Raw genomic sequence first — 25,856 nt, forward strand, 5'->3', positions numbered from 1 at the left:
TGCAGTACTTTGCGGTACAGCATATATAATAGCGGGCAGATTGTTAGGCACTCCATACCAGGAGTCTTTGCACGCGATGGGCTTTCAACGTACTAACACGTCAAGACTGTTTCGATTCGAGAAAGTCCATCGTGATCAAAGTCTAATGTAATGAGCAACTACAGGGGCTACCGTCGACTACCGTCGATTGTGACAGTGGAGAGGCGAATCACAATGCAGATAAATCTCCCTTCATTTCATTACTGGAGACCTACTGATGAGCGGCCATATTACTCAAAACATATCCTCATTACGGGACACCGAGACTACAGATCTACCTGTGTACCTCTGCTCACCACATGACACACGACACAAAAAACAACACGAGCTCTAAGCACGGCAAAGTATCTCCTGGACCGACGAGTCGTGGTGCTTCTTGATACGCGCCGATGGCAGGATAAGAGTAAGTGTGAAACTACGACAATGGAATCACTCTGCTTACCAAGAGGGAGCGTTCAGGCAGCTACTGGAAGTACTCTCTCGCGGGGGACACTTATATGGAATGAAATGGTGCTCTGGGTGCATGTGAGATCGTAGCCTGCCGACAAAGAAACAAAAACGTACTGTCTGGTCATGTGTATAACCTTGTTCGCATAAGGCACCTTGCCTACGATGCATCATCCCATGCCTCCTGAACTGTGATAGAATTGTTTAAGGAACATTTCACTGACCAGCTAGGTCAGCTTGCATCAGTTGTATCGAGCAGATACGATGCGGCATCGAGTGAGATGAGCTCGGCTTGAGGCCAGCTCTGTGAGTTATGTGCAAAAGTTGAGAGGAAAGCTGTGAAGAGTCATGTGCAAGCCTTCTGCGATGAAGGACAGAGACTACCACTTGATTGGCACGATCTACGCCAGATATCTCCCTCGCGGAACATGTCTCGTATGCGCTTGTTGAACCTTCTGTAGCAACAGCTGTTGATGTTTTTATACACTTATCTACAAACTACATGGAGGGAGATTAGAATTCAGGCCTCTTTGACTCCACGTGTGGACTCGCTTATTACGGCATGCAGGCGTTTTGGATCATACTGAAACTTCTAAGTCGATTTAGAACTAGAAAGCGAAGAGCTGAAGAACAATTTTATAAACAGAACGCGAATCAAACATTTGTGCACCAAACGTATATATCAGTTAATAACAAACATAGAGGAGGCGTCCCAACTTGAGAGTTTTCATTTGACGTTTTCTTTAGTTAAAGAGGAAGTTTAAAAAATGCGTCCCACTATCCAGGAAATAGCACTGACTGAAACTAGAAAAAAGATTCTAGGAAACATCAGTCAGGAAACAAATACTTGAGAAATGGATCATTCTCTCCTGTGATAACCATAAGATACTACAGAAAGCATACAGTGTAGTTACGACTCTTTCACATACATCCTTCAGCACTTCTCAAACAATCGTGAACTCGTCAGAATGGATGCCCACAGTTTTCTTCATATGCAATGGATACACATACTCCCCTAAAGTGTTCACATTGTCTATGAGTCTGGAATATACCAATAAGGGTCCACTTTTTAGGATTTGGTAAAGTATATTTTGTTATTTAACTTTGTGACCGGATCCCAGTCTTGGCGCCACAGTCGTCGTGGTAATTTAGGGGAGTGAAGTCATGTGCACCATCTGTGCATTTGTGTGTTATCATATTTAAACAGTTTGCTTATTCTCTGAGGTGGAATTCTGGGACTACTTCGACCTTTGTCTAAGCGAATCTGGAAAACCGCGTAGCACCAGTCAGGGCGGGCTGTACATCAGCCCACAGTCGTTAAATCGCCTCGTTGTTTCGATCCAGGTGCGGCTTACCTTCCTGTCCCTTAAGCGCTCGCGCTGCACATTACGATATATGGGCAGAGCTTTGAAATATAATAGTGCTTTTAAACATTATCATAGCCAGTAATCCAAGGAATTACGGTCAAGTGAAAAAGAGGCTACGCTACCTCGATCATTCCAAACGTTTCTGTCATGTACTATCGTAGGAACTGTACATAATAGGATGGTGGCCCGTCGTGTATAAACCACATTAATAGTTTTTCTGTGAGGGTTCTCAGAGAGTGCAGAGCGCAGATAAATATTTCGAATAGAAATTGACGATTAAGAGCAGCAGCTAACTGGTTCAGTAAAGTGTATGGTTGTGGCACCCACAATACCTGCCCACACGTCGATACAAAAGGCGAACCCGATGGCTTTCTTCTATGAGCGCTCGAGGATTTACGCCTTCCCACATGTGGTTGTTGTGCTCATTTGTTATCCAATTCTGTGTGAACCTTACATCACCCATAAATCAGCTGTGTGAACAGCGGATCTTCAGTGCTTTATCTTGGACGCCATTGGCATGGTGGTGTTGTGGCCTGAACACGCTGTAAATGATATGAGTAAATAAACTGCACCTCCAGAAAATGATGAAAGGAAAAAAGTTTTATCGCTTACTACATTTTCCGTATTCATGCGGTCAGGCATCAGCACCATGCTAGATATTTTAATCTATTACTTTTTTACTACTAATTCTATTAGCAACATATTTTGCAGACAATATCCACTTACTGATATGTCTGCATAAGCAGAAGAAACTAACGAACAAGGTCCGAAACAATTTATTGGACTGTTCAATTAACCAAAACAAATTCTCCAAGTATAACACCAACACAAAACAGTGATCCGTCTCCGAATCACCACTACATACAAGAATAACATAGAAAACAAGTGAAACAATTTCCTACTAGTCTCCGCCAGAGACTTCTCCGATATACCAAGCCTAATCCAGAGATCAGCGAGAAGATACAAGCCGGCCTGCCGGGGCGGCAGCTATCCACGTCTGCTGGCGGTCGATGAACTGCCGATGTGCGGCCGGCCTTTATAGCGCTTCGGCGGATGAGTACCTCGGAGCTATTTTCCATTACGTGGTTTGACGTGTGAAAATAATTCCAGGACTGCAGGTACCTCTTCCTTATGTTTATGTGGGCCGGTAGTGGCCCCCGGTGGCCGCTGGTATCTTTGCTGTGGTGTTGTTGTTGTGGTAGTTGCTGTGGCCGTTCATGAATATTGCCTGTCAGTTGTGTAGTGCTTCGGTGTGCCTGCGAGGCGGGCAACCCGCGGCTGCAGGCTGTCAGTTTGGTTGCTGATACTCTAGGCGCCGTGATGTCTGGTGGAGAAGGCCACAGCATATACCACTGAATGTACTTGTAAAATTATATCATTGTACGACACACATGTCAAGAGACTTGACGTCTGAAACATAAAGATGCAGGAAGAACTAGCTTTTACTTACAACGGAGAGTAACTATACTCATCCAGTGTTTGACAATGAAAACATTTAGCGACTACCAGCGAACTTTAAGCGTAATTTCAAAGCTTTGCTAAACTTTTTGTCACATATTTGAAGCTAGATATTCAACACATTAACTCATTTGTAAAGTAACGAGACGTTAAAGCTATTTTATACATGGGACTTCGATTCTTTGCAGCAGAGTTTTTCAATCCTTTTGAATACGCGATCGCTTTCCATGCAAAAATATTCTGGCGACCCCCTCCCCCATCCCCCTCCCCCCTTCCCCCTCCCCCAGAACCATAATAAAACTAGATCAGTAATTTCAAAGGTAACGTATTTAACTTTCTTTCTATTGATACTGCACTGATCGAGAAATCAAGGGCGCAGACAAGGTAGTCGCAGCGCTCTGCGGGCAGTGGTCTATGCTTTACCGCGGTGGAAGCGTGGGGTTCAAAATGGTTCAAATGGCTCGGAGCACTATGGGACTCAACTGCTGAGGTCAGTAGTCCCCTAGAACTTAGAACTAGTTAAACCTAACTAACCTAAGGACATCACAAACATCCATGCCCGAGGCAGGATTCGAACCTGCGACCGTAGCGGTCTTGCGGTTCCAGACTGCAGCGCCTTTAACCGCACGGCCACTTCGGCCGACAAAGCGTAGGGCCGAAGTGGCGTCAGCGGTCGCACAGGCCCGCGATTTCGCTCACTTCAGTCAGTGCGAGTACGAACGTGTCCGATCGAGCATAAAATGGAGAAGTTTCTCAAAAGATCTGCTCAGACCTCCACGTCTGGGGCGGAAGCGAACCAAAATCAATAAAAAAATATACTTTATGACGACGATTATTTGAATTATGGTTTTACTGTCATGAATAATAAACATCGATTTGTAATTTGCAGCCGGCCGGAGTGGCCGAGCGGTTCTAGGCTCTACAGTCTGGAACCGCGCGACCGCTACGGTCGCAGGATCGAATCCTGCCTCGGGCATGGATGTTTGTGATGTCCTTAGGTTGGTTAGGTTTAAGTAGTTCTAAGTTCTAGGGGAATGATGACCTCAGCAGTTAAGTCCCATAGTGCTCAGAGCCGTTTGAACCTTTTTTTTTTTTTGTAATTTGCAGCGAAGTATTTTCACGTGAGAGTATGAAACCATCAAAGCTTACGCGTCACTGCTCAACTAAATATTCCAAAGAAGCTGATAAACTGATGGATTTCTTCGAAAGGAAACTGAAAACCCGTAGCTACTGTGGTTCAGGAATTTTTATTTGTTGATTAAAATAATATTATGTTGTTGATTATTGTCAAGCAAGTTCTTTAGAATCGCGAATGCCCGATATTTTTACGAACTTCCAGATACTGCCTCCAAACTGGAGTTATACGACCTTTGCTTTGTTGGTATTTAGTGGATTTTTCTTCAATGCTGCTTTTGTCAGTTGAACCAGTACCTATCAACGCAGAGTGAAGAGAACAGACAGCAAGAAGCTTACTGAGATAGGTTGATTGAACTGTTAGGAATAAGAAATTATAGCCTGACCCTCCAAAAACTGCGAGAATATTTGGTACATTTGATTACAAATTATTGCACTACTTTTTAGAGGACATTATTCAACTATCAAAATAACAATGCGTCACGCCAACCGGTGTGGCCGAGCGGTTGTAGGCGCTTCAGTCTGGAACCGCGCGACCGCTACGGTCACATGTTCGAATCCTGCCCCGGGCATGGATGTGTGTGATGTCATTAGGTTAGTTAGATTTAAGTAGTTCTAAGTTCTAGGGGACTGATGACCTCAGATGTTAAGTCCCATAGTACTCAGAGCCATTTGAACCATTGAGAAAAATGTGTCACTTCACGGCAATTACAATTAACAACAAGAAAGAAAGACAAATGAGCCAGGTGTCAAGCAACTTCGTGGGAATCCAGATCAAGACACAGAGTTATGAAAATAACAACAACGTCAACATACAGTGTGTAAGTTACAATCTGTGATAAGCTCAAGCGTCGTAGATCAAATGGTTCAAATGGCTCTGAGCACTATGCGACTTAACATCTGAGGTCATCAGTCCCCTAGAACTTAGAAGTACGTAAATCTAACCAACCTAATGACATCACACACATCCATGCCCGAGGCAGGATTCGAACCTGCTACCGTAGCGGCCGCGCGGTTCCAGACTGAAGCGTCTAGAACCTCTCGGCCACATCGGCCGGCCGTTCTAGATCCTTCGGGGTAGAAGTTGCTGTATATCATGTCTTCTGTCACTGCTGCCAATCCAAGCGATCTATTGTTTGGTCTGAAGCACTGTTACTGCCTCACGGTTACGGTCTCACGAATGTTCTAGTTCTGTATGATATTTTTACCACAGCAAATGATCAACTCGAAACCCAGGTTGTCAGTACTGCACAAGACGCTGCCTCCACACCACTGTGCAGTTCCCGGCCTGAAGGTAATATGGTCGGTACCCTCTCCCCAAGGGCGCCCACACATGGGGGTAAGAGGGGTGATCTCCCATTCCCCTCCTCTCGGAGGTCTCAAATAAAGTAAAAATGTAGATTAGTCAGTTGCTTTTCTTTCAACAAAATGATTCATAAGTCGTTATTACGTAGGTTCTTAACAGAGTCGGAAGTGGAACGTTTTTATGGCTACTTACAAGTTGCCATTCCTCTTCGTAAATATTAAAAATGCTCAGTACCACCAGGTCTATCCACCCCCCTTACTCCTTTACAAATTATCGTATGGGCGCCCTTGCCTCTCCCCAGAAACCTCTCAGGAGTAAACTCGTGAATAAAACCTGTACAAGACTTAATGACCCCGCTGCCCTACTTCCGTTCCGCAGATATCTGAAGAGTGTCACTTCTATTGCTGCAAGTCTTTGCGTATCTGAAGAGTTGAACGGGTTTAAATTAAATTCATATTCATTACTGCAAATAAGTACCTTATCTGAATGAGAGCGACTTCACAATTTGCTTTCACGAAACCTTGTCACTTCCGTGCGAGTACCATAGCAGATGATTCTCACGAAACATATGTTATCGACCAGACTGCAATTGCTTCCTGTTGCAACCGCGACCCCCCTAGAAAGACTGGGAAAACAGTGCTTTAAAGACTCGGTTTACTGGTTGTCAACCATCCCCGCCTGCAAGTCGCTGGAACAATCGGCTGAATATTTTTCAGATGGAATGCGAAGATAAGGGTGCCGTCCAGAGTACACGGCACGTCCCTGTCGATTAATGCTGTCGGCTAAACCATTGCAGAATACTGTGCCTGCCATTTCCTGCGTAAATAATAAGGTTCCCTTGCAATGTTTACGTTGTACACATTCCACGGAATTACTAACCTTGTTCTGATGTCAGTACAACCTCATAGCGATATGTACGGACTGGCTGACGTGCTTGGCAGTTGTAACACCGTTGTCTGACAATAACATCACAATCAGAGGGCTGATTAGAGACTAACGCAGCCAATAAGACACGAGCAATGAACTTCAACAGCAAAACGGCCTTCATCACTGAGTACAGACAGTTCTTGGCGGAAGTGAAAGGGCCTATACCTCAATAAATATTTCTTTCTGGACACTTGTTTGTAGCACTTTTTTACGGTTTTGATCTTTAAAAATTCCCATAAGAATATGGGACACGTTTTTTCAAAGGCACAGGGTGACAGTTATTAGAGCAAATTTATATGCAGTGTAATTTTATTCGTGTTAAACATTCAATTAGAGCACTGAAGTATTAAGCAGTATGATAAATGAAAATACAGAACAATAGCAAACACCGCCTATTTTTTGAAAGTAAAGGAATTTAGGTATCCTCTGTTGAATCGTGCAAACCTTACTGCGAACTAACACTTCATCCGCAACTTTTGCAAGTGGTTCTTTTAACATCAATTGAATTTCACTTCTTGTGGCTGTTTTCAGATCCTCTAAGTTCTCTAATTTATTGACACAGACTTTAAACTTAAAAAGAAAACAACAAAAAAACAAAAAATTCTGGAACAGTTAGATGTGGCGAACGTGGAAGCCATTCAGTGTCATCTAACTACGCAATCACGTGACTGGAGAAAGTCTGTTGCAGTATTTCCCTTCGTTCAAGAGTTGTGTGACTTGTTCAGATACTTTCTCGGGATGTTGCTCATTTTTCACCAATTGTGAGAAGCTTCTTGCAAATTTCTTTGCGCTGTTTGTGATTGCAGCTTTCGCCGTTTCAAAGGTTTCTTCATTGCGAACAGGTCTATATCCACCCGTATATTTAGCGCGAATCACACTGTCACTGGTTCGGTGGGTTTCAACATATCGCAGAACTGACTTTTGAGAAGGACATGCACACCCGCCAAACGTAGCGCGAAACCGTTGTTTAGCAGCGATAACTGAGTAGTAGCTAGCAAAATAAAATTTCGCTATTCTGTTTGCTGTTTTGTACTAGACCATTCCATGTTACACCATTAAATTTCGCAAATGTTGGCCATTACATTCACTTGAAAAGAAATAGAAAATAAAAACAAATTATTACCACAAAACTTTCAGTGCAGATGTTGCCATTAACCTGTACTATATATTTCTTAAACGAAAGAATAAAGTTAGTGTAAACAAAGGTGCCCGAACAACACCGATGTTACAAAATGATGCACTTGTAAATTCAAGCACTGATGTCTATCTAATGCAAGTAATTTTACATACGGCAGTTTGCTGTTTCATATGGCTAATCACCAACCCGTCAAATAAACGAAATCAAGCAACTTCAGGCGTACCTGATACTTGGATGGTTAACCGCCCGGTTGTGCTACACGCTGTTTGGCAGTTTTCCTTCCTTTACGGAACAAGGAAGAGGAGTGTTGTAAAGTCCCTAATCACCAGGCTTAACGCTAATGTCCCGGATTAAATCAAAACCACTCCACAGTGTCTCATGGAGTAATGAAATGATCGTATGGCATTTACTGGCCGGGATATTCCCTTCGGAGTTCGGCAGCTGTATTACAAGTCTTTTAGTTGGCGCCACTTCGGCGATTTGCGTGTCAATCATGATGAAAATGATGATGAAGGACACACAACACCCAGTCACCCTGCCGGGAATCGAACCCGAGCCCTCTTGCGTGGTAGGCTGTAACGTTACCACTGCACTACGGAGGCGCACTCTCATGGAATGAGGTCATGCGACGCTGTTGATGGTGATCCGTACGTTGGATGACGTCTTTAAGCTCCGTGGTCCCCTAAGTGCTCTCGGAGACGAGTAGCCTATGTACTGGTACCGGGTTTCACCTACTCCGTTCTCTCATCAGCAAATGAGATTACACTAGACACACAACCGTACGGTCATCTAAACGTAACAGGACTCTCACACTTCACGAGAGATGGGTGCCTGAGTGCGCGAGGGATAGCGAAACCCTTTCCAAGTAGGCGGCTGAACCTTCCCCTCAGGATCTCCCAACAAACCGTACCATGTGACTTCACTTTTCTTACCTTTAATAACATTCTACCTTATTCTGTCCATCTCTGCTCAGAAGCCGACAAAAACTGTATCTCCGTTGGGGTCGGATACAGCACTGTGTTTGTACAAAATGTGTTCATAGGGTCCTGGATTTTCTGAGAAACTTAGAAATGGGACCGTTCACTTTATAATGTTACCGCAATATATCTTAAATATATCCATTCGTCGTTTACGTTCATCTGCTCTGTAAGTAAACAGTGCAATGTCATCAGGAAAACGTCGGTGGTTCAGAAACGTTCCATTAACAGACATTCCTTCTTTTTTCTAATTTAGGACTCTTAAAACTTCCTCTACGATTGCTGATAGTACTTTGGATGATAGGGAATATTTTTGTCTAGCTTCTTTCTCGCTCGACTTATTCCTTTTGAAATAGTTATGGGAAGTTCAAAATACGCAAGACCATACAGAATCGGCAGAGAAAACACCTTGCTTTCTCTACGATTTGCGCCTTTTGCTGACAATGATACTGGCAAGACGCCGAACCTTGGAATTCTAATACGTTCGAGAATGTTCTAATTTTAATTTTTAAGTAGGATAACAAATGACCGAAGAAATATTTTTTCGTGTGATATAATTACAAATTAATAATTTCCTGATCTTTTTCATTTACTTGTACTGTGAAACCTTGCTTCTTGTCTAATTTCATGATTTAGGTCAACAGGAAGAATAACATAGATTGTAATTAATGTGTTTGCAAGTATCAAATTATGTGACATAAATGGCTGTTTCTTTTGATTGAATTGGCTTCGAAGCTTCAAATTTTTGCAGCGTAGATCTTAGTGAGTGACATAAATTTCAACTTGAGACTTCAACCCGTTCCTGAGTAACTGGATAGGAGAGACAGACAGACAGGTGCTCAGCAAAGTGATTCTACACTGAAGGGCCAAAGAAACTGGTACACCTACTTATATCACGTAGGCCCCCGCGAGCACGCAGAAGTGCAGCAACACGACATGGCGTGGACTCTATTAATGTCTGAAGTAGTGCTGGAGGGAACTGACACAATGAATCCTGGAAGACTGTCACAGATTCGTAAGAGTACGAGGGTTTGGAGACCTCTTCTGAACAGCACGCTGCAAGGCATCCCAGGTATGCTCAACAGTGTTCATTTGTGGGGAGTTTGGTGGCCAGAGGAAGTGTTTAAGCTCAGAAGAGTGTTCCTGGAGCCACTATGTAGCAATTCTGGACGTGTGGGGTGTCGCATTGTCCTGCTGGAATTGCCCAAGGCCGTCTGAATGCATAAAGGACATGAATGGGTGCAGGCGATCAGACAGAATGTTTACGTACGTGTCACCTGTGAGAGTCGTATCTAGACGTATCAGGGGTTCCATATCACTCCAAACACACACGCCCCACACTATTACAGAGTCTCCACCAGGTTGAACAGTCCCTTGCTGACATGCAGGGTCCATGGATTCATGAGGTTGTCTCCATAACTGTACAAGTCCATCCGTTCAATGCAATTTGGAACGAGATTCGTCCGACCAGACAACATGTTTCCAGTCATTAACAGTCCTATATCGGTGTCTATGGGTCCAGGCGAGGCGTACGGCCTTGTGTAGTGCAGTCATCGAGGGTACACGAGTGGGCCTTTGGCTCTGAAGGCCCATATCGATTATGTTTTGTTGAATGATTCGCGTGTGACACTTGTTGTGTCCCAGCATTGGAATCTGCAGCAAATTGCGGAAGGGTTGCACTACTGTCAACTTGAACGATTCGCTTCAGACGTCGTTGGTCCTGTTCCTGCTAGATAATTTTCTGGCCGCAGCGATGTCGGAGACTATGTTTTACTGGATTCTTGATATTCGCGGTACACTCGTGGAATGGTCGTACGGAAATGCTGTGTCCCATCGCTCGCGCACCGACTATAACACCACGTTCTAACTCACTTGAATCTTGAAAACCCGCCATTGTAACAGCAGTAACCGACCTAACAACTGCGCCGGACAGTTGTCTTATGTAGGCGTTGGCGACCGCAGCGCCGTATTCTGCCTGTTTACATATCTCGATATTTGAATACGCATGCTTATACTGGTTTCTTTGGCGCTTCAGTGTATAAAAGATCCGTTTTTACCGATTCAGTCAGTTGAGTTAAATGTGGATAGAAAAGGAAAAGAACAGTAAAGAGTAACATCAGTGAGGACAGGAATGGCGTCGAAATGGAGGAAGGTACAACTTGTCTCTATAACAAATATCAGAGAATGTCGTTCAGATGGCAATATTCGGAATAATGTGAAGGAGCAGACGTGCACCTTGGCAGTTGTTAAACAGGTAAGATGAAACTTTTCTCGAAAGTACCGCCGATAGTTGTCAGCGTGAGATGCAGAAACTGCAGCACCTTACGAATAGCGTCTGGAACAGCACATACAGTATAATGTCGCGCACAAGAAACTCGGAAAGGAGAGGAATAACGGCGCCGGAAGATGGCAGCGTTAGGGATTTGAGCAAAACTGCCGCCTCTGTAACGGCCGGGGTAAGTGTCGTGTAGACGGCTCCATCTGGCGATAAAAGCGCCGGTGTATGGCCGGGAACGGGTTGAAGCAAGGAGGGTAGCTGTGAGGCGGCACCGGGGCATAACGGCAGACCTGCCCCATAACGCCCTGTGTGCCGTGCCGATCCATGGGCTCGAGCACTCGGGGTGGTCGTTGGACCAGCGTTGTCTGCCCTAATTGGATGTCAAATTTCAGCTGAACCCTCGTACTTCCCGACGCATGCTAAGAAAAATGCGCGTGACCGGAATCCGGCAGTGACTGTTTTTTATTTCGTTTCAGGCAGGGTTCATTTCACCATATACAATTATTTCACATAATCATACAAGCAATAACGGTCTGATCTCATTGAAAAACATAAAAGTTAATGGGACGAGATAAATAGTCAACAAAATGCAAAGTGTGCGTAATTGAAGTTCCAGTTTCAAAACGCTGTAGGAAGAGAACCACTGCTCTGAATGACCTCAAATTTGAACAGCATATTTACCCAGAGGGAAACACCATGGAACAGTTAAAAAAAAGAAAATTTTACCAATAGACACCATAACTGGTAATCACAGAACACTTTAATTCGTTTGCCACACACGAAACAATTTAATTTTTACAAAGCCCATTTTACCTCAAGTGCTTCTGTTACAGTATAACCTCTGTCACAGTTCGACAAAATCCAGCTGTCAAGACTTACCATTATGATTTACTGTTGATCGTCATTCTTAGTTACTTGAAATAAGCAATCACCTAATCTTATCAGTGACACATGAGCAGCTATGCAAAAATTCTCATTCATATTTGAGTGATGCAAAATAACTGATTCTACTAAGGAAGTTTTTATTTGTTCATACGTTTCTGCACATTGTGGGCACCAATAAAAGGCTTATTCTTCCGTAATAAACTCAACAAATGGTCATCGTTCAACAACTACCAGGGTACGAATTTACGGAAAAACGAAGCAAAGCCCAGAAACGATTTTAGATGTCTCTTGTTAGAGCGATGTGATCATTCAGCTTCTAAATATCTGGTTTTATTCCTAATGGTGTTATAATATGGCCTAAAAATTTAATCTGATTCTTACTAAACCTAGATTTCAGCAGGTTCATGGTAACCCCATATTCTGCGAACTTTTCAAATACTCTTTTTAGTAATTCAGGGTGTTCTTTCCGCGTTTCTGTGGGAATTAGCAGATCATCCACCTAGATAATAACTTTATCAAGCAGCTCTGGTTCCAACTCAGTATCCACTGCTGAGATAAAAGCGCCTCCGCTCGCGTATAGATCAAACGTCATTTCTCGAAACTGATAGATCCTACCAGAGAATATGAAGGCTGTGTATTTCCTATATTCTTTATCTATTTTAACCTACCAGCACAAGGATTTTATGTTCATGGAGGTTAAGTGTTTCACACACTAAAATTTCTGTAATAGATCCTCTGGGCTTTCCAGTAACGTCCGGCAGGTACACTTATTTCCTTAATGTCCCGCACGTCCAAAATCAAGCGAATACTACCATCTGACTTGGTCACAGCGAGTAATGGACTGATGCACGAAAAATTTTATTGCTCAAAGATCCGCGAATCTAAAATTTTATGGATCTCTTGGTCACTGCTTCTTTTTAAGACCAAGATACAGAGTAAGACTATCGACAGAAGGTTCTATGGGAATAAACTTCCATATGGTATATGTAACATTTTCTAATCCCAGGGATATCGTCAAATACCTTAATATAATTATTCAACAGATTAGCAAGGTCCTTTTGTTGTTCCTCTGTCAGATACATGGATTCACTCAGTTTAAAACTTAAAAGTTCTGAAATCTCTACCTCGTCCTGATTACGGGCATCAGTCAAACTAAATTCAGTTTCAATGTGCATTACCACTGAACTGACGAATTTAAATGAATTAGGTGGCATAATTTATTGTGAGATTCCAGCATTTTCACAAGGTCCAACCTTATACTGATACCTTTACTTTCTAAAACTAATTATTCCTGCCTCGAGGTCCATTATAGTTTTCCTCTCGCACAGGAAATCCCATCCCCAAATAACTGAATCAATAGAAAGAAGACGTTTTTCAGTACTTCCTTCTGGTTTACAGTATCTACTTGTATTTGAAACTTTACAATCCGTGACTATCCCCTCCCCCAAAGGCTCCAGTAACATTACATTTCTGAACGGTGTAAACTGGAATCTTACTTTTTAAACTGAGCTGCTTGCACGAATTACAGATCATCACAGAGGTAGTAGCTGGAGTATCTATAATTATATCTACAGATATATCATTGAACGATCCCTTAATCATAGTCTGTACCATATTGTCTTTGCCTGATTTACACTTTCTAAGTTATTTGCTAAGTTCATCCTGTAACTTTATGCCGTCTTTATATCGTGACATTAGTACTCGGATTCCATCATCGTGTCCGTCATTTTCTGCAACCAGCTTCGGAAGGCAAAGACTGGTCTCTTATAGTTCTCTGTATGGGTTATTTCGTTACGGGATTCTTCCGTAACGTCTACTATGCGTACACCATGGCGGTATGCGGCCACGATTTTGAGGTATTTAGTATCGGTGACATATTATTACTTATTACTCTGGCTATTTTAATTGTTGTTGCATCTGTAGCCGGCCGCGGTGGCCGTGCGGTTCTAGGCGCTCCAGTCCGGAGCCGCGCTGCTGCTACGGTCGCAGGTTCGAATCCTGCCTCGGGCATGGGTGTGTGTGATGTCCTTAGGTTAGTTAGGTTTAAGTAGTTCTAAGTTCTAGGGGACTAATGACCACAGCAGTTGAGTCCCATAGTGCTCAGAGCCATTTGAACCATTCTGCATCTATAAAGGCCGTTCAGTAATGAAAGCAGCACCAGAAAGCTGTTAAGAACCAATGTGCACTCCGTGTGCATACCGGGGGGAGTCATTCCAGATGTGGAAAGGGTCCTTCCGGATGCCATGAAGGGTACAGGGTGCACCCATCTGCAGGTGGTCGCTCATGTCGGCATCAATGATGTGTGTCGCTATGGATCCGAGGAAATCTTCTCTGGCTTCCGGCGGCTATCTGATTTGGTGAAGACTGCCAGTCTCGCTAGCGGGATGAAAGCGGAGCTCACCATCTGCAGCATCGTCGACAGGACTGACTGCGGACCTTTGGTACAGAGCCGAGTGGAGGGTCTGAATCAGAGGCTGAGACGGTTCTGCGATCGTGTGGGATGCAGATTCCTCGACTTGCGCCATAGGATGGTGGGGTTTCGAGTTCCGCTGGATAGGTCAGGAGTCCACTACACGCAACAAGCGGCTACATGGGTAGCAGGGGTTGTGTGGCGTGGGCTGGGCGGTTTTTTAGGTTAGATGGCCTTGGGCAACTACAGAAAGGGCAACAGCCTCAACGGGTGCAGGGCAAAGTCAGGACACGCGGGGACCAAGTAGCAATCGGTATTGTAATTGTAAACTGTCGAAGCAGCGTTGGTAAAGTACCGGAACTTCAAGCGCTGATAGAAAGCACCGAAGCCGAAATCGTTACAGGTACAGAAAGCTGGTTGAAGCCAGAGATAAATCCTGCCGAAATTTTTACAAAGGTACAGACGGTGTTTAGAAAGGATAGATTGCATGCAACCGGTGGTGGAGTGTTCGTCGCTGTTAGTAGTAGTTTATCCTGTAGTGAAATAGAAGTCGATAGTTCCTGTGAATTATTATGGGTGGAGGTTACACTCAACAACCGATCTAGGTTAATAATTGGCTCCTTTTACCGACCTCCCGACTCAGCAGCATTAGTGGCAGAACAACTGAGAGAAAATTTGGAATACATTTCACATAAATTTTCTCAGCATTTTATAGTCTTAGGTGGAGATTTCAATTTACCAGATATAGACTGGGACACTCAGATGTTTAGGACGGGTGGTAGGGACAGAGCATCGAGTGACATTATACTGAGTGCACTATCCGAAAATTACCTCGACCAATTAAACAGAGAACCGACTCGTGGAGATAACAACTTGGACCTACTGATAACAAACAGACCCGAACTTTTCGACTCTGTATGTACAGAACAGGGAATCAGTGATCATAAGGCCGTTGCAGCATCCCTGAATATGGAAGTTAATAGGAATATTAAAAAAGGGAGGAAGGTTTATCTGTTTAGCAAGAGTAATAGAAGGCAGATTTCAGACTACCTAACAGATCAAAACGAAAATTTCTGTTCCGACACTGACAATGTTGAGTGTTTATGGAAAAAGTTCAAGGCAATCGTAAAATGCGTTTTAGACAGGTACGTGCCGAGTAAAACTGTGAGGGACGGGAAAAACCCACCGTGGTACAACAACAAAGTTAGGAAACTACTGCGAAAGCAAAGAGAGCTTCACTCTAAGTTTAAACGCAGCCAAAACCTCTCAGACAAACAGAAGCTAAACGATGTCAAAGTTAGCGTAAGGAGGGCTATGCGTGAAGCGTTCAGTGAATTCGAAAGTAAAATTCTATGTACCGACTTGACAGAAAATCCTCGGAAGTTCTGGTCTTACGTTAAATCAGTAAGTGGCTCGAAACAGCATATCCAGACACTCCGGGATGATGATGGCATTGAAACAGAGGATGACACGCGTAAAGCTGAAATACTAAACACCTTTTTACAAAGCTGTTTCACAGAGGAAGACCGCACTGCAGTTCCTTCTCTAAATCCTCGCACAAACGAAAAAATGGCTGACATCGCAATAAGTGTCCAAGGAATAGAAAAGCAACTGGAATCACTCAACAGGGGAAAGTCCACTGGACCTGACGGGATACCAATTCGATTCTACACAGAGTACGCGAAAGAACTTGCCCCCCTTCTAACAGCCGTGTACCGCAAGTCTCTAGAGGAACGGAAGGTTCCAAATGATTGGAAAAGAGCACAGGTAGTCCCAGTCTTCAAGAAGGGTCGTCGAGCAGATGCGCAAAACTATAGACCTATATCTCTGACGTCGATCTGTTGTAGAATTTTAGAACATGTTTTTTGCTCGAGTATCATGTCGTTTTTGGAAACCCAGAATCTACTATGTAGGAATCAACATGGATTCCGGAAACAGCGATCGTGTGAGACCCAACTCGCTTTATTTGTTCATGAGACCCAGAATATATTAGATACAGGCTCCCAGGTAGATGCTATTTTTCTTGACTTCCGGAAGGCGTTCGATGCAGTTCCGCACTGTCGCCTGATAAACAAAGTAAGAGCCTACGGAATATCAGACCAGCTGTGTGGCTGGATTGAAGAGTTTTTAGCAAACAGAACACAGCATGTTGTTATCAATGGAGAGACGTCTACAGACGTTAAAGTAACCTCTGGCGTGCCACAGGGGAGTGTTATGGGACCATTGCTTTTCACAATATATATAAATGACCTAGTAGATAGTGTCGGAAGTCCCATGCGGCTTTTCGCGGATGATGCTGTAGTATACAGAGAAGTTGCTGCATTAGAAAATTGTAGCGAAATGCAGGAAGATCTGCAGCGGATAGGCACTTGGTGCAGGGAGTGGCAACTGACCCTTAACATAGACAAATGTAATGTATTGCGAATACATAGAAAGAAGGCTCCTTTATTGTATGATTATATGACAGCGGAACAAACACTGGTAGCAATTACTTCTGTAAAACATCTGGGAGTATGCGTGCGGAACGATTTGAAGTGGAATGATCATATAAAATTAATTGTTGGTAAGGCGGGTACCAGGTTGAGATTCATTGGGAGAGTCCTTAGAAAATGTAGTCCATCAACAAAGGAGGTGGCTTACAAAACACTCGTTCGACCTATACTTGAGTATTGCTCATCAGTGTGGGATCCGTATCAGATCGGGTTGACGGAGGAGATAGAGATGATCCAAAGAAGAGCGGCGCGTTTCGTCACAGGCTTATTTGGTAACCGTGATAGCGTTACGGAGATGTTTAATAAACTCAAGTGGCAGACTCTGCAAGAGAGGCGCTCTGCATCGCGGTGTAGCTTGCTCGCCAGGTTTCGAGAGGGTGCGTTTCTGGATCAGGTATCGAATATATTGCTTCCCCCTACTTATACCTCCCGAGGAGATCACGAATGTAAAATTAGAGAGATTAGAGCGCGCACGGAGGCTTTCAGACAGTCGTTCTTCCCGCGAACCATACGCGACTGGAACAGGAAAGGGAGGTAATGACAGTGGCACGTAAAGTGCCCTCCGCCACACACCGTTGGGTGGCTTGCGGAGTATAAATGTAGATGTAGATTTCAATTTTGATGCCACTGATTTTTCATGTTTTGATTATCAGGATTGTAATTCCTATTAATATAGTTACTGTTATATTTTCTTCCGCGTCTAGTAAGGTTGAGTTGTTGATATTGGTTTGAAAAAAATGTTCAAATGTGTGTGAAATCTTATGGGACTTAACTGCTAAGGTCATCAGTCCCTAAGCTTACACACTACTTAACCTAAATTATTTTAAGGACAAACACACACACCCATGCCCGAGGGAGGACTCGAACCTCCGCTGGGATCAGCCACACGGTCCATGACTGCAGCGCCTCAGACCGCTTGGCTAATCCCGCGCGGATATTGGTTTGAATTTTGATTGTTATAGGACTAGATGCTCTGATTAAAATTAGTGGGTGGAGCTGGCTGATTGGCAAAGTTTGCATTTCCGTTCCCACTTCCATTTCCATAGTCATTTCTATTTCGGCTATAGTAATTATTATTCTGATTCTGGTTATGTCCATTATTATGGTTACGGCTATTTTCCCTAGAATTTCTACCAAAATTTTGATTATTTCGTACGTCCTGTTTATCTCCGCCATCTCATTACGGAGTGATGTATGTCGTCAAAGATCCTTTTATCACTTTCCGCGAGTTTTTTTATCTCGTTCTGCTTCCCTTTCTCTGTCCTTTTCTCTCTGTCTCTTTTCCCTTGCTTTATCCTTCTCTGCTAGTTCAGCGAGGAATCGATTATCCCTTCTTTCTGATTCTTTTCCCTTTATTTTTCTCCGCTAGTTCAGCGAGTAACCGCTTATCCCTTTCTTCCTGTTTTTCGTCTAATCTCATTAGAAGGGCCGCAAACGGATCAGAAGCAGTCTGCCAGATAGGTACTTCGTCTGACTTTCCAAATGATTATACGAGGTGCGACAATAAAGGAATGAGACTGATGTAAAAAAAATGTTGCTTACCGTTTTATTCAAGTTTAGTGTTGTCTCCTTGAAAGTAGTTCACTTCCGATTGCACACACTTTTTCCAGCGCTTCTGCCATTGACGGTAACATTTCTGGAACTCATCTTCTGTAACATCCTCCAAGACTCTCGTCACAGCTTTTGGGACATCTTGTGTTATTTGAAAATGCTGCCCCTCGACCGCCGTTTTGACTCTTGGAAATAGAAAAAAGTCGCGCGGAGCGATATCTGTGGTAGTACTGAAATTTGTTTTGAGGTTAAAAATTGCTGTACTGACAGAGCAGTATGGGATAGCGCATTGCATAAATCTTTCTCATACTAAGATCTTCATTTATTATTAGATGAACCGTTTCTCTACTGATGTTCAGTTATTCTGCAATCATTTTCACGGATAATCTTCGATCACATCGTACGAGTTCACGCACCCTGACCAAGTTGACATCCGCCCGTGAGGTTGATGGGGGTCGGCCACTGCGGTCTTTATCTTCAACATTCGTTCTGCCTTGACTAAACATTTTTTGCCAACGAAAAACTTGAGCTCTTGACATAACCTCCTCTCCAAAAGCCTTCTGAAGCTTACCGTAAGTTGTCGTCGCGTTTTCACCCAAGAAATGGCTTACAGTTGCGCAATATTATGCGGTTCCATTTCCGTGACGAGGGACAAACACATGTTAACTTATTACAGCACAAATCACGACTGAGCAGTTGCATCGATGTGCCGCTTGGACTAGAAGCAGCTTATAGACCAAGGTCAAAGGTATTGTGTCTATGCAAGCCTGCAGGGTTGCCACATCTTGCAAGGAAAATCAGTCTCATTACGTCATAGTCGAAACTCGTATGTGTTCCTTAAACTTATTAGGTAAAACTGGTTCTGAATTAGGTTCACAATGTTCACAGATCGAGGCAGAGAGACCTGGATTAGATTCAAGATTATTGACTCTGCTAACTGCTGGCTTAGGTATGCTTTCTGTTTTATTACCATCAGAATCCGCTAAATTTTCTCGTGATCCGAGATATATAAGTCTATCAGCATCTGTCTTTCCTCTTATGGTCCTAACCGTTGCCAAATGAACACATAGCCTCGAAATTATAATGTACGGTCGCCAAAACTCCCAATAAACTCTCTCAACAAATCTGTTCCCTGTCACAGTTAACACACACCTAGCTGGAGAAGTTCACACTGTTCTAACTACTTAGCACTAACTATAAAATATCTTGCTTTGAATTCATTACTAGTCTAAATTACTGCACTACTACTCATCAAAATGAAGATGCTACGAAAAAGACTAGTTTTCAGATACCAGTGTATTTACCTTTCGTAGTCATGAGCAATCTCACCAGCAGTAGTTCAGTATTCACTGATAAAATATTCTCTCAGTGAAGTTATGTTGAAATCAGGAATTAATAAAAGACAGGAGTACGAAACAAATAGAATCACAGATCAGTTACAATAAAATTTACAATACACACATTTAAATACACTTAACTAATTGTTCGTGATTTTGCAACAAAGAAATTCTCCAAATAAACGATAGTAATCAATTATGTGGATTGTTGTTTTAATCCTGGTTACTTTACATTAATAGTAGATTCCAGTCATCTTGTAGTCAGAGCTGAACTCCGAATTATTCTCCGTTGATTTGTTGAATTCTTCCTTCTCTCTGCAGTGGGTCGAATTCCGTTTCTTCTCCATTCCTAAGATTAGGATCAAAATGTTCTCCGTCGTATTATCGCATTTTCAAAATGTTTTCTGTAGTTTCGAACTGGGCACCACATATTCCTGATGTCGCGCCACACGGTAGCAAGCGTCAGTGTTTTTAATCTGGTGTTCTCCTGGCTATTTTTTATTGGTGATCGCATTAAAATTTCGATGTGTTTACCTGGCATCTTTCTTGTTAAAGTTCTATCAGTAGATTTTATTCTGAAGAACACATCGATGTGTCTCATGATCCAGGTTAACCACAGTTTACTTTAATCGTGAAATAAATGTCGTTGAATTACTTCTCCGATATAAATTAATAACAGGTAAAAAATTATTTCATTATCTGGTTTTACAGTCTTGGGTTTAGCAAACTGAAATGTACTTCGGTAATATTTTTTGTAGCAAAAACGATTACAGCGTTTGCTTTCTACAGGGACCAGAGATGCTAGGCTGCTAGTTAATATGGTCCGATTATAGAACAGTGGAATATCGCTTAGCGTAATGTTCGTTACATTAAAATTTCAGAAAACGAATATCAAGTACACCACTTCAGTGCTGTTCTGTGTCCATATTATTTATCTGTTAATAATTTCAGTTCCTTTAACTGTCTCTGGAAATAAGGCACTATTTCTTTAACTGATTCATCACAGTTGGGAAAAACTCGTGGAATTTGGAATCAAAGCCGACCATAAGGCGAATACACTTTTTGGAATAAATCGAGTAAAACAATTTTAATACTACTGATATACTGTTTCAACTTGTAGTTCACAATTACACATCACAATGAAAGATTAGTGCTAGCGGGCAAGGTTCTTACAGAACAGATCTGAACAAAGTGAGAGCTAGACTCTATTGTCAGCCGGCCGAAGTGGCCGTGCGGTTCTAGGCGCTGCAGTCTGGAACCGCGAGACCGCTACGGTCGCAGGTTAGAATCCTGCCCCGGGCATGGATGTGTGTGATGTCCTTAGGTTAGTTAGGCTTAACTAGTTCTAAGATCTAGGGGACTAATAACCTCAGAAGTTGAGTCCCATAGTGCTCAGAGCCATTTGAACCAAGACTCCATTGTCTCTGATGCTTGTAGATTAATACAAACAAACGAATTCTAATCTAAGGTATACTCACTCCTTTACTCTCTGAAGATTATAATGCATTCCTTTTTTTATAACTAATACTTCAATATACCTCTTCCCCCCCCCCCCCCCCCCCCCGCCCCACCCACGACCCATGGATCTTGCCGTTGGTGGGGAGGCTTGCGCGTCTCAGCGATACAGATAGCCGTACCGTAGGTACAACCACAACGGAGGGGTATCTGTTGAGAGGCCAGACAAACGTGTGGTTCCTGAAGAGGGGCAGCAGCCTTTTCAGCAGTTGCAAGGGCAACAGTCTGGATGATTGACTGATCTGGCCTTTTAACAATAATCAAAACGGCCTTGTTGTGCTGGTACTGCGAACGGCTGAAAGCAAGGGGAAACTACGGCCGTAATTTTTCCCGAAGGCATGCAGCTTTACTGTATGATTAAATGATGATGGCGTCCTCTTGGGTAAAATATTCCGGAATTAAAATAGTCCCCCATTCGGATCTCCGGGCGGGGACTACTCAAGAGGACGTCGTTATCAGGAGAAAGAAAACTGGCGTTCTACGGATCGGAGCGTGGAATGTCAGATCCCTTAATTGGGCAGGTAGGTTAGAAAATTTAAAAAGGGAAATGGATAGGTTAAAGTTAGATATAGTGGGAATTAGTGATGTTCGGTGGCAGGAGGAACAAGACTTCTGGTCAGGTGACTACAGGGTTATAAACACAAAGTAAAATAGGGGTAATGCAGGAGTAGGTTTAATAATGAATAGGAAAATAGGAATGCGGGTAAGCTACTACAAACAGCATAGTGAACGCATTATTGTGGCCAAGATAGATACGAAGCCCACACCTACTACAGTAGTACAAGTTTATATGCCAACTAGCTCTGCAGATGACGAAGAAATTGAAGAAATGTATGATGAAATAAAAGAAATTATTCAGATAGTGAAGGGAGACGAAAATTTAATAGTCATGGGTGACTGGAATTCGAGTGTAGGAAAAGGGAGAGAAGGAAACGTAGTAGGTGAATATGGATTGGTGCTAAGAAATGAAAGAGGAAGCCGCCTGGTAGAATTTTGCACAGAGCACAACTTAATCATAGCTATCACTTGGTTTAAGAATCATGATAGAAGGTTGTATACATAGAAGAACCCTGGAGATACTAAAAGGTATCAGATAGATTATATAATGGTAAGACAGAGATTTAGGAACCAGGTTTTAAATTGTAAGACATTTCCAGGGGCAGATGTGGACACTGACCACAATCTATTGGTTATGAACTGTAGATTAAAACTGAAGAAACTGCAAAAAGGTGGGAATTTGAGGAGATGGGACCTGGATAAACTGAAAGAACCAGAGGTTGTAGAGTGTTTCAGGAAGAGCATAAAGGAACAATTGACAAGAATGGGGGAAAGACATACAGTAGAAGAAGAATGGGTAGCTTTGAGGGATGAAGTAGTGAAGGCAGAAGAGGATCAAGTAGGTAAAAAGAAGAGGGTTAGTAGAAATCCTTGGGTAACAGAAGAATTATTGAATTTAATTGATGAAAGGAGAAAATATAGAAATGCAGTAAATGAAGCAGGCAACAACGAATACAAACGTCTCAAAAATGAGATCGATAGTAAGTGCAAAATGGCTATGCAGGGATGGCTAGAGGACAAATGTAAGGATGTAGAGGCCTATCTCACTAGGGGTAAGATAGATACTGCCTACAGGAAAATTAAAGAGACCTTTGGAGATAAGAGAACCACTTGTATGAACATCAAGAGCTCAGACGGAAACCCAGTTCTAAGCAAAGAAGGGAAAGCAGAAAGGTGGAAGGAGTATATAGAGGGTCTATACAAGGGCGATGTACTTGAGGACAATATTATGGAAATGGAGGAGGATGTAGATGAAGATGAAATTGGAGATACGATACTGCGTGAAGAGTTTGACAGAGCACTGAAAGACCTGAGTCGAAACAAGGCCCCCGGAGTAGACAACATTAAATTGGAACTACTGACGGCCTTGGGAGAGCCAGTTCTGACAAAACTCTACCATCTGGTGAGCAAGATGTATGAGACAGGCGAAATACCCTCAGACTTCAAGAAGAATATAATAATTCCAATCCCAAAGAAAGCAGGTGTTGACAGATGTGAAAATTACCGAACAATCAGTTTAATAAGCCACAGCTGCAAAATACTAACACGAATTCCTTACAGACGAATGGAAAAACTAGTAGAAGCCGACCTCGGGGAAAATCAGTTTGGATTCCGTAGAAATACTGGAACACGTGAGGTAATACTGACCTTACGACTTATTTTAGAAGAAAGATTAAGGAAAGGCAAACCTACGTTTCTCGCATTTGTAGACTTAGAGAAAGCTTTTGACAATGTTGACTGGAATACTCTCTTTCAAATTCTAAAGGTGGCAGGGGTAAGATACAGGGGGCGAAAGGCTATTTACAATTTGTACAGAAACCAGATGGCAGTTATAAGAGTCGAGGGACATGAAAGGGATGCAGTGGTTGGAAAGGGAATAAGACAGGGTTGTAGCCTCTCCCCAATGTTATTCAATCTGTATATTGAGCAAGCAGTAAAGGAAACATAAGAAAAATTCGGTGTAGGTATTAAAATCAATGAAGAAGAAATAAAAACTTTGAGGTTCGCCGATGACATTGTAATTCTGTCAGAGACAGCAAAGGACTTGGAAGAGCAGTTGAACGGAATGGATGGTGTCTTGAAGGGAGGATATAAGATGAACATCAACAAAAGCAAAACGAGGATAATGGAATGTAGTCGAATTAGTTCGGGTGATGTTGAGGGTATTAGATTAGGAAATGAGACACTTAAAGTAGTAAAGGAGTTTTGCTGTTTGGGGAGCAAAATAACTGATGATAGTCGAAGTAGAGAGGATATAAAATGTAGACTGGCAATGGCAAGGAAAGCGTTTCTGAAGAAGTGGAATTTGTTAACATCGAGTATAGATTTAAGTGTCAGGAAGTCATTTCTGAAAGTATTTGTATGGAGTGTAGCCATGTATGGAAGTGAAACATGGACGGTAAATAGTTTGGACAAGAAGAGAATAGAAGCTTTCGAAATGTGGTGCTACAGAAGAATGCTGAAGATTAGATGGGTAGATCACATAACTAATGAGGAAGTATTCAATAGGATTGGGGAGAAGAAAAGTTTGTGGCACAACTTGACCAGAAGAAGGGATCGGTTGGTAGGACATGTTCCGAGGCATCAAGGGATCACCAATTTAGTATTGGAGGGCAGCGTGGAGGGTATAAATTGTAGGGGGAGACCAAGAGATGAATACACTAAGCAAATTCAGAAGGATGTAGGTTGCAGTAGGTACTGGGAGATGAAGAAGCTTGCACAGGATAGAGTAGCATGGAGAGCTGCATCAAACCAGTCTCAGGACTGAAGACCACAACAACAACAAACTTCAATATTTCACTTAAACTAATTAAAATTTATTTTTATTAAAATTATGGCTTAAGGCCGTCAAAGCGTAGCTGCACCATCCACCACGGCAAGGCAGTACCACATTTGCCCTCGGGCCAAAACCCTCATAAAAATCAAAGTAACGTCGGTTTATAATTTTCGTGAGACTTACGCAAGACGTGTTCAGTTTTCCGTCCACCGTTTTCTGCCACAATTTGAAATCGAGAAACAGCGTGTTCCGCAACAGATCGAAGTGTATAATGCATGCCTTCATTCAGCTGCGTTCGTAATTGGAGGAGTGAACACACAGTCTTTCAGATGATCCCACAGCCATAAGTCACACGGATTAAGACCACGTGATTCGGACGGCGATGCTGTAGGAAAATGGCGGTTGATAATCCTCGCTTTCCCGAAATGCCTCTGGCTGTGCAATGTGCGGAGGAACGCCATCATGCATAAAAATGATCCTTCTCACACATCAATGCTGTTGAACGGCTGGAATGACGTTGGTGAGAAAAAGACTCTCATATCGTTTACAGATGACGATACAGGTATGAGGGCCCGCAGGACTCATCTCCCCGAAAAAATACGGCCTTACGATAAATATGCCGTCAACTTGCACCATAGACCTTTGCAGAATAAAGCCGTTCCGGTTGATGTGCCTGCGGATTTTTCTTTGCCATATTCTGCAATTCTGCAAAATGATTTGTCCTTGGTGATGGAAATGGGTTTCATCTGTCCACAGAATGTTCAATGGCCATTCATTGTCCACTTCCATGCGAGGAAAAAATTTCAGAGCTAACGTTTGCCTTGCTGGCAGGTCAGTAGGAAGCAATTCCTGAACCTCGGTGATTTTGTATGGGTAGCAGTGCAGGACGTTTCGTAGAATTTTATGCACTGTGCACGCAGGCATGTCCAACGTTCGGGCCATTCTCCATGCACACACTGCATGTTTTCACACCATCGCTCGACTCCTCCTGCAGTGCTGTGGCCACATCTTTGACAGACTCGGATAAATTGTTTTCCTCCGTCTGGCGTCACAGTCTGGAACCGTGCGACCGCTACGGTCGCAGGTTCGAATCCTGCCTCGGGCGTGGATGTGTGTGAGGTCATTAGGTTAGTTAGGTTTAGTTCTAGGGGACTGATGACCTCAGAAGTTAAGTCCCATAGTACTCAGAGCCATTTGAACCATTTGAACCTCCGTCTGGCACATCGCACTTCAAAAGAAACTGTCTTTTCGAAGTTCGTAA

The 25,856-nt window shown here is 42.9% G+C and overlaps 1 protein-coding gene across 1 annotated transcript in view; it reads left to right on the forward strand.

Moving 5' to 3' along the window:
* LOC126419598 (peripheral-type benzodiazepine receptor-associated protein 1-like) overlaps positions 1-25,856 on the forward strand; it is an 843,217-nt gene that overhangs the window by 228,038 nt on the left and 589,323 nt on the right. The window lies entirely within an intron of this gene.

Source organism: Schistocerca serialis, chromosome 9 (genome assembly GCF_023864345.2).
Source record: "Schistocerca serialis cubense isolate TAMUIC-IGC-003099 chromosome 9, iqSchSeri2.2, whole genome shotgun sequence".
NCBI classification, from domain to species: Eukaryota; Metazoa; Arthropoda; class Insecta; order Orthoptera; family Acrididae; genus Schistocerca; species Schistocerca serialis.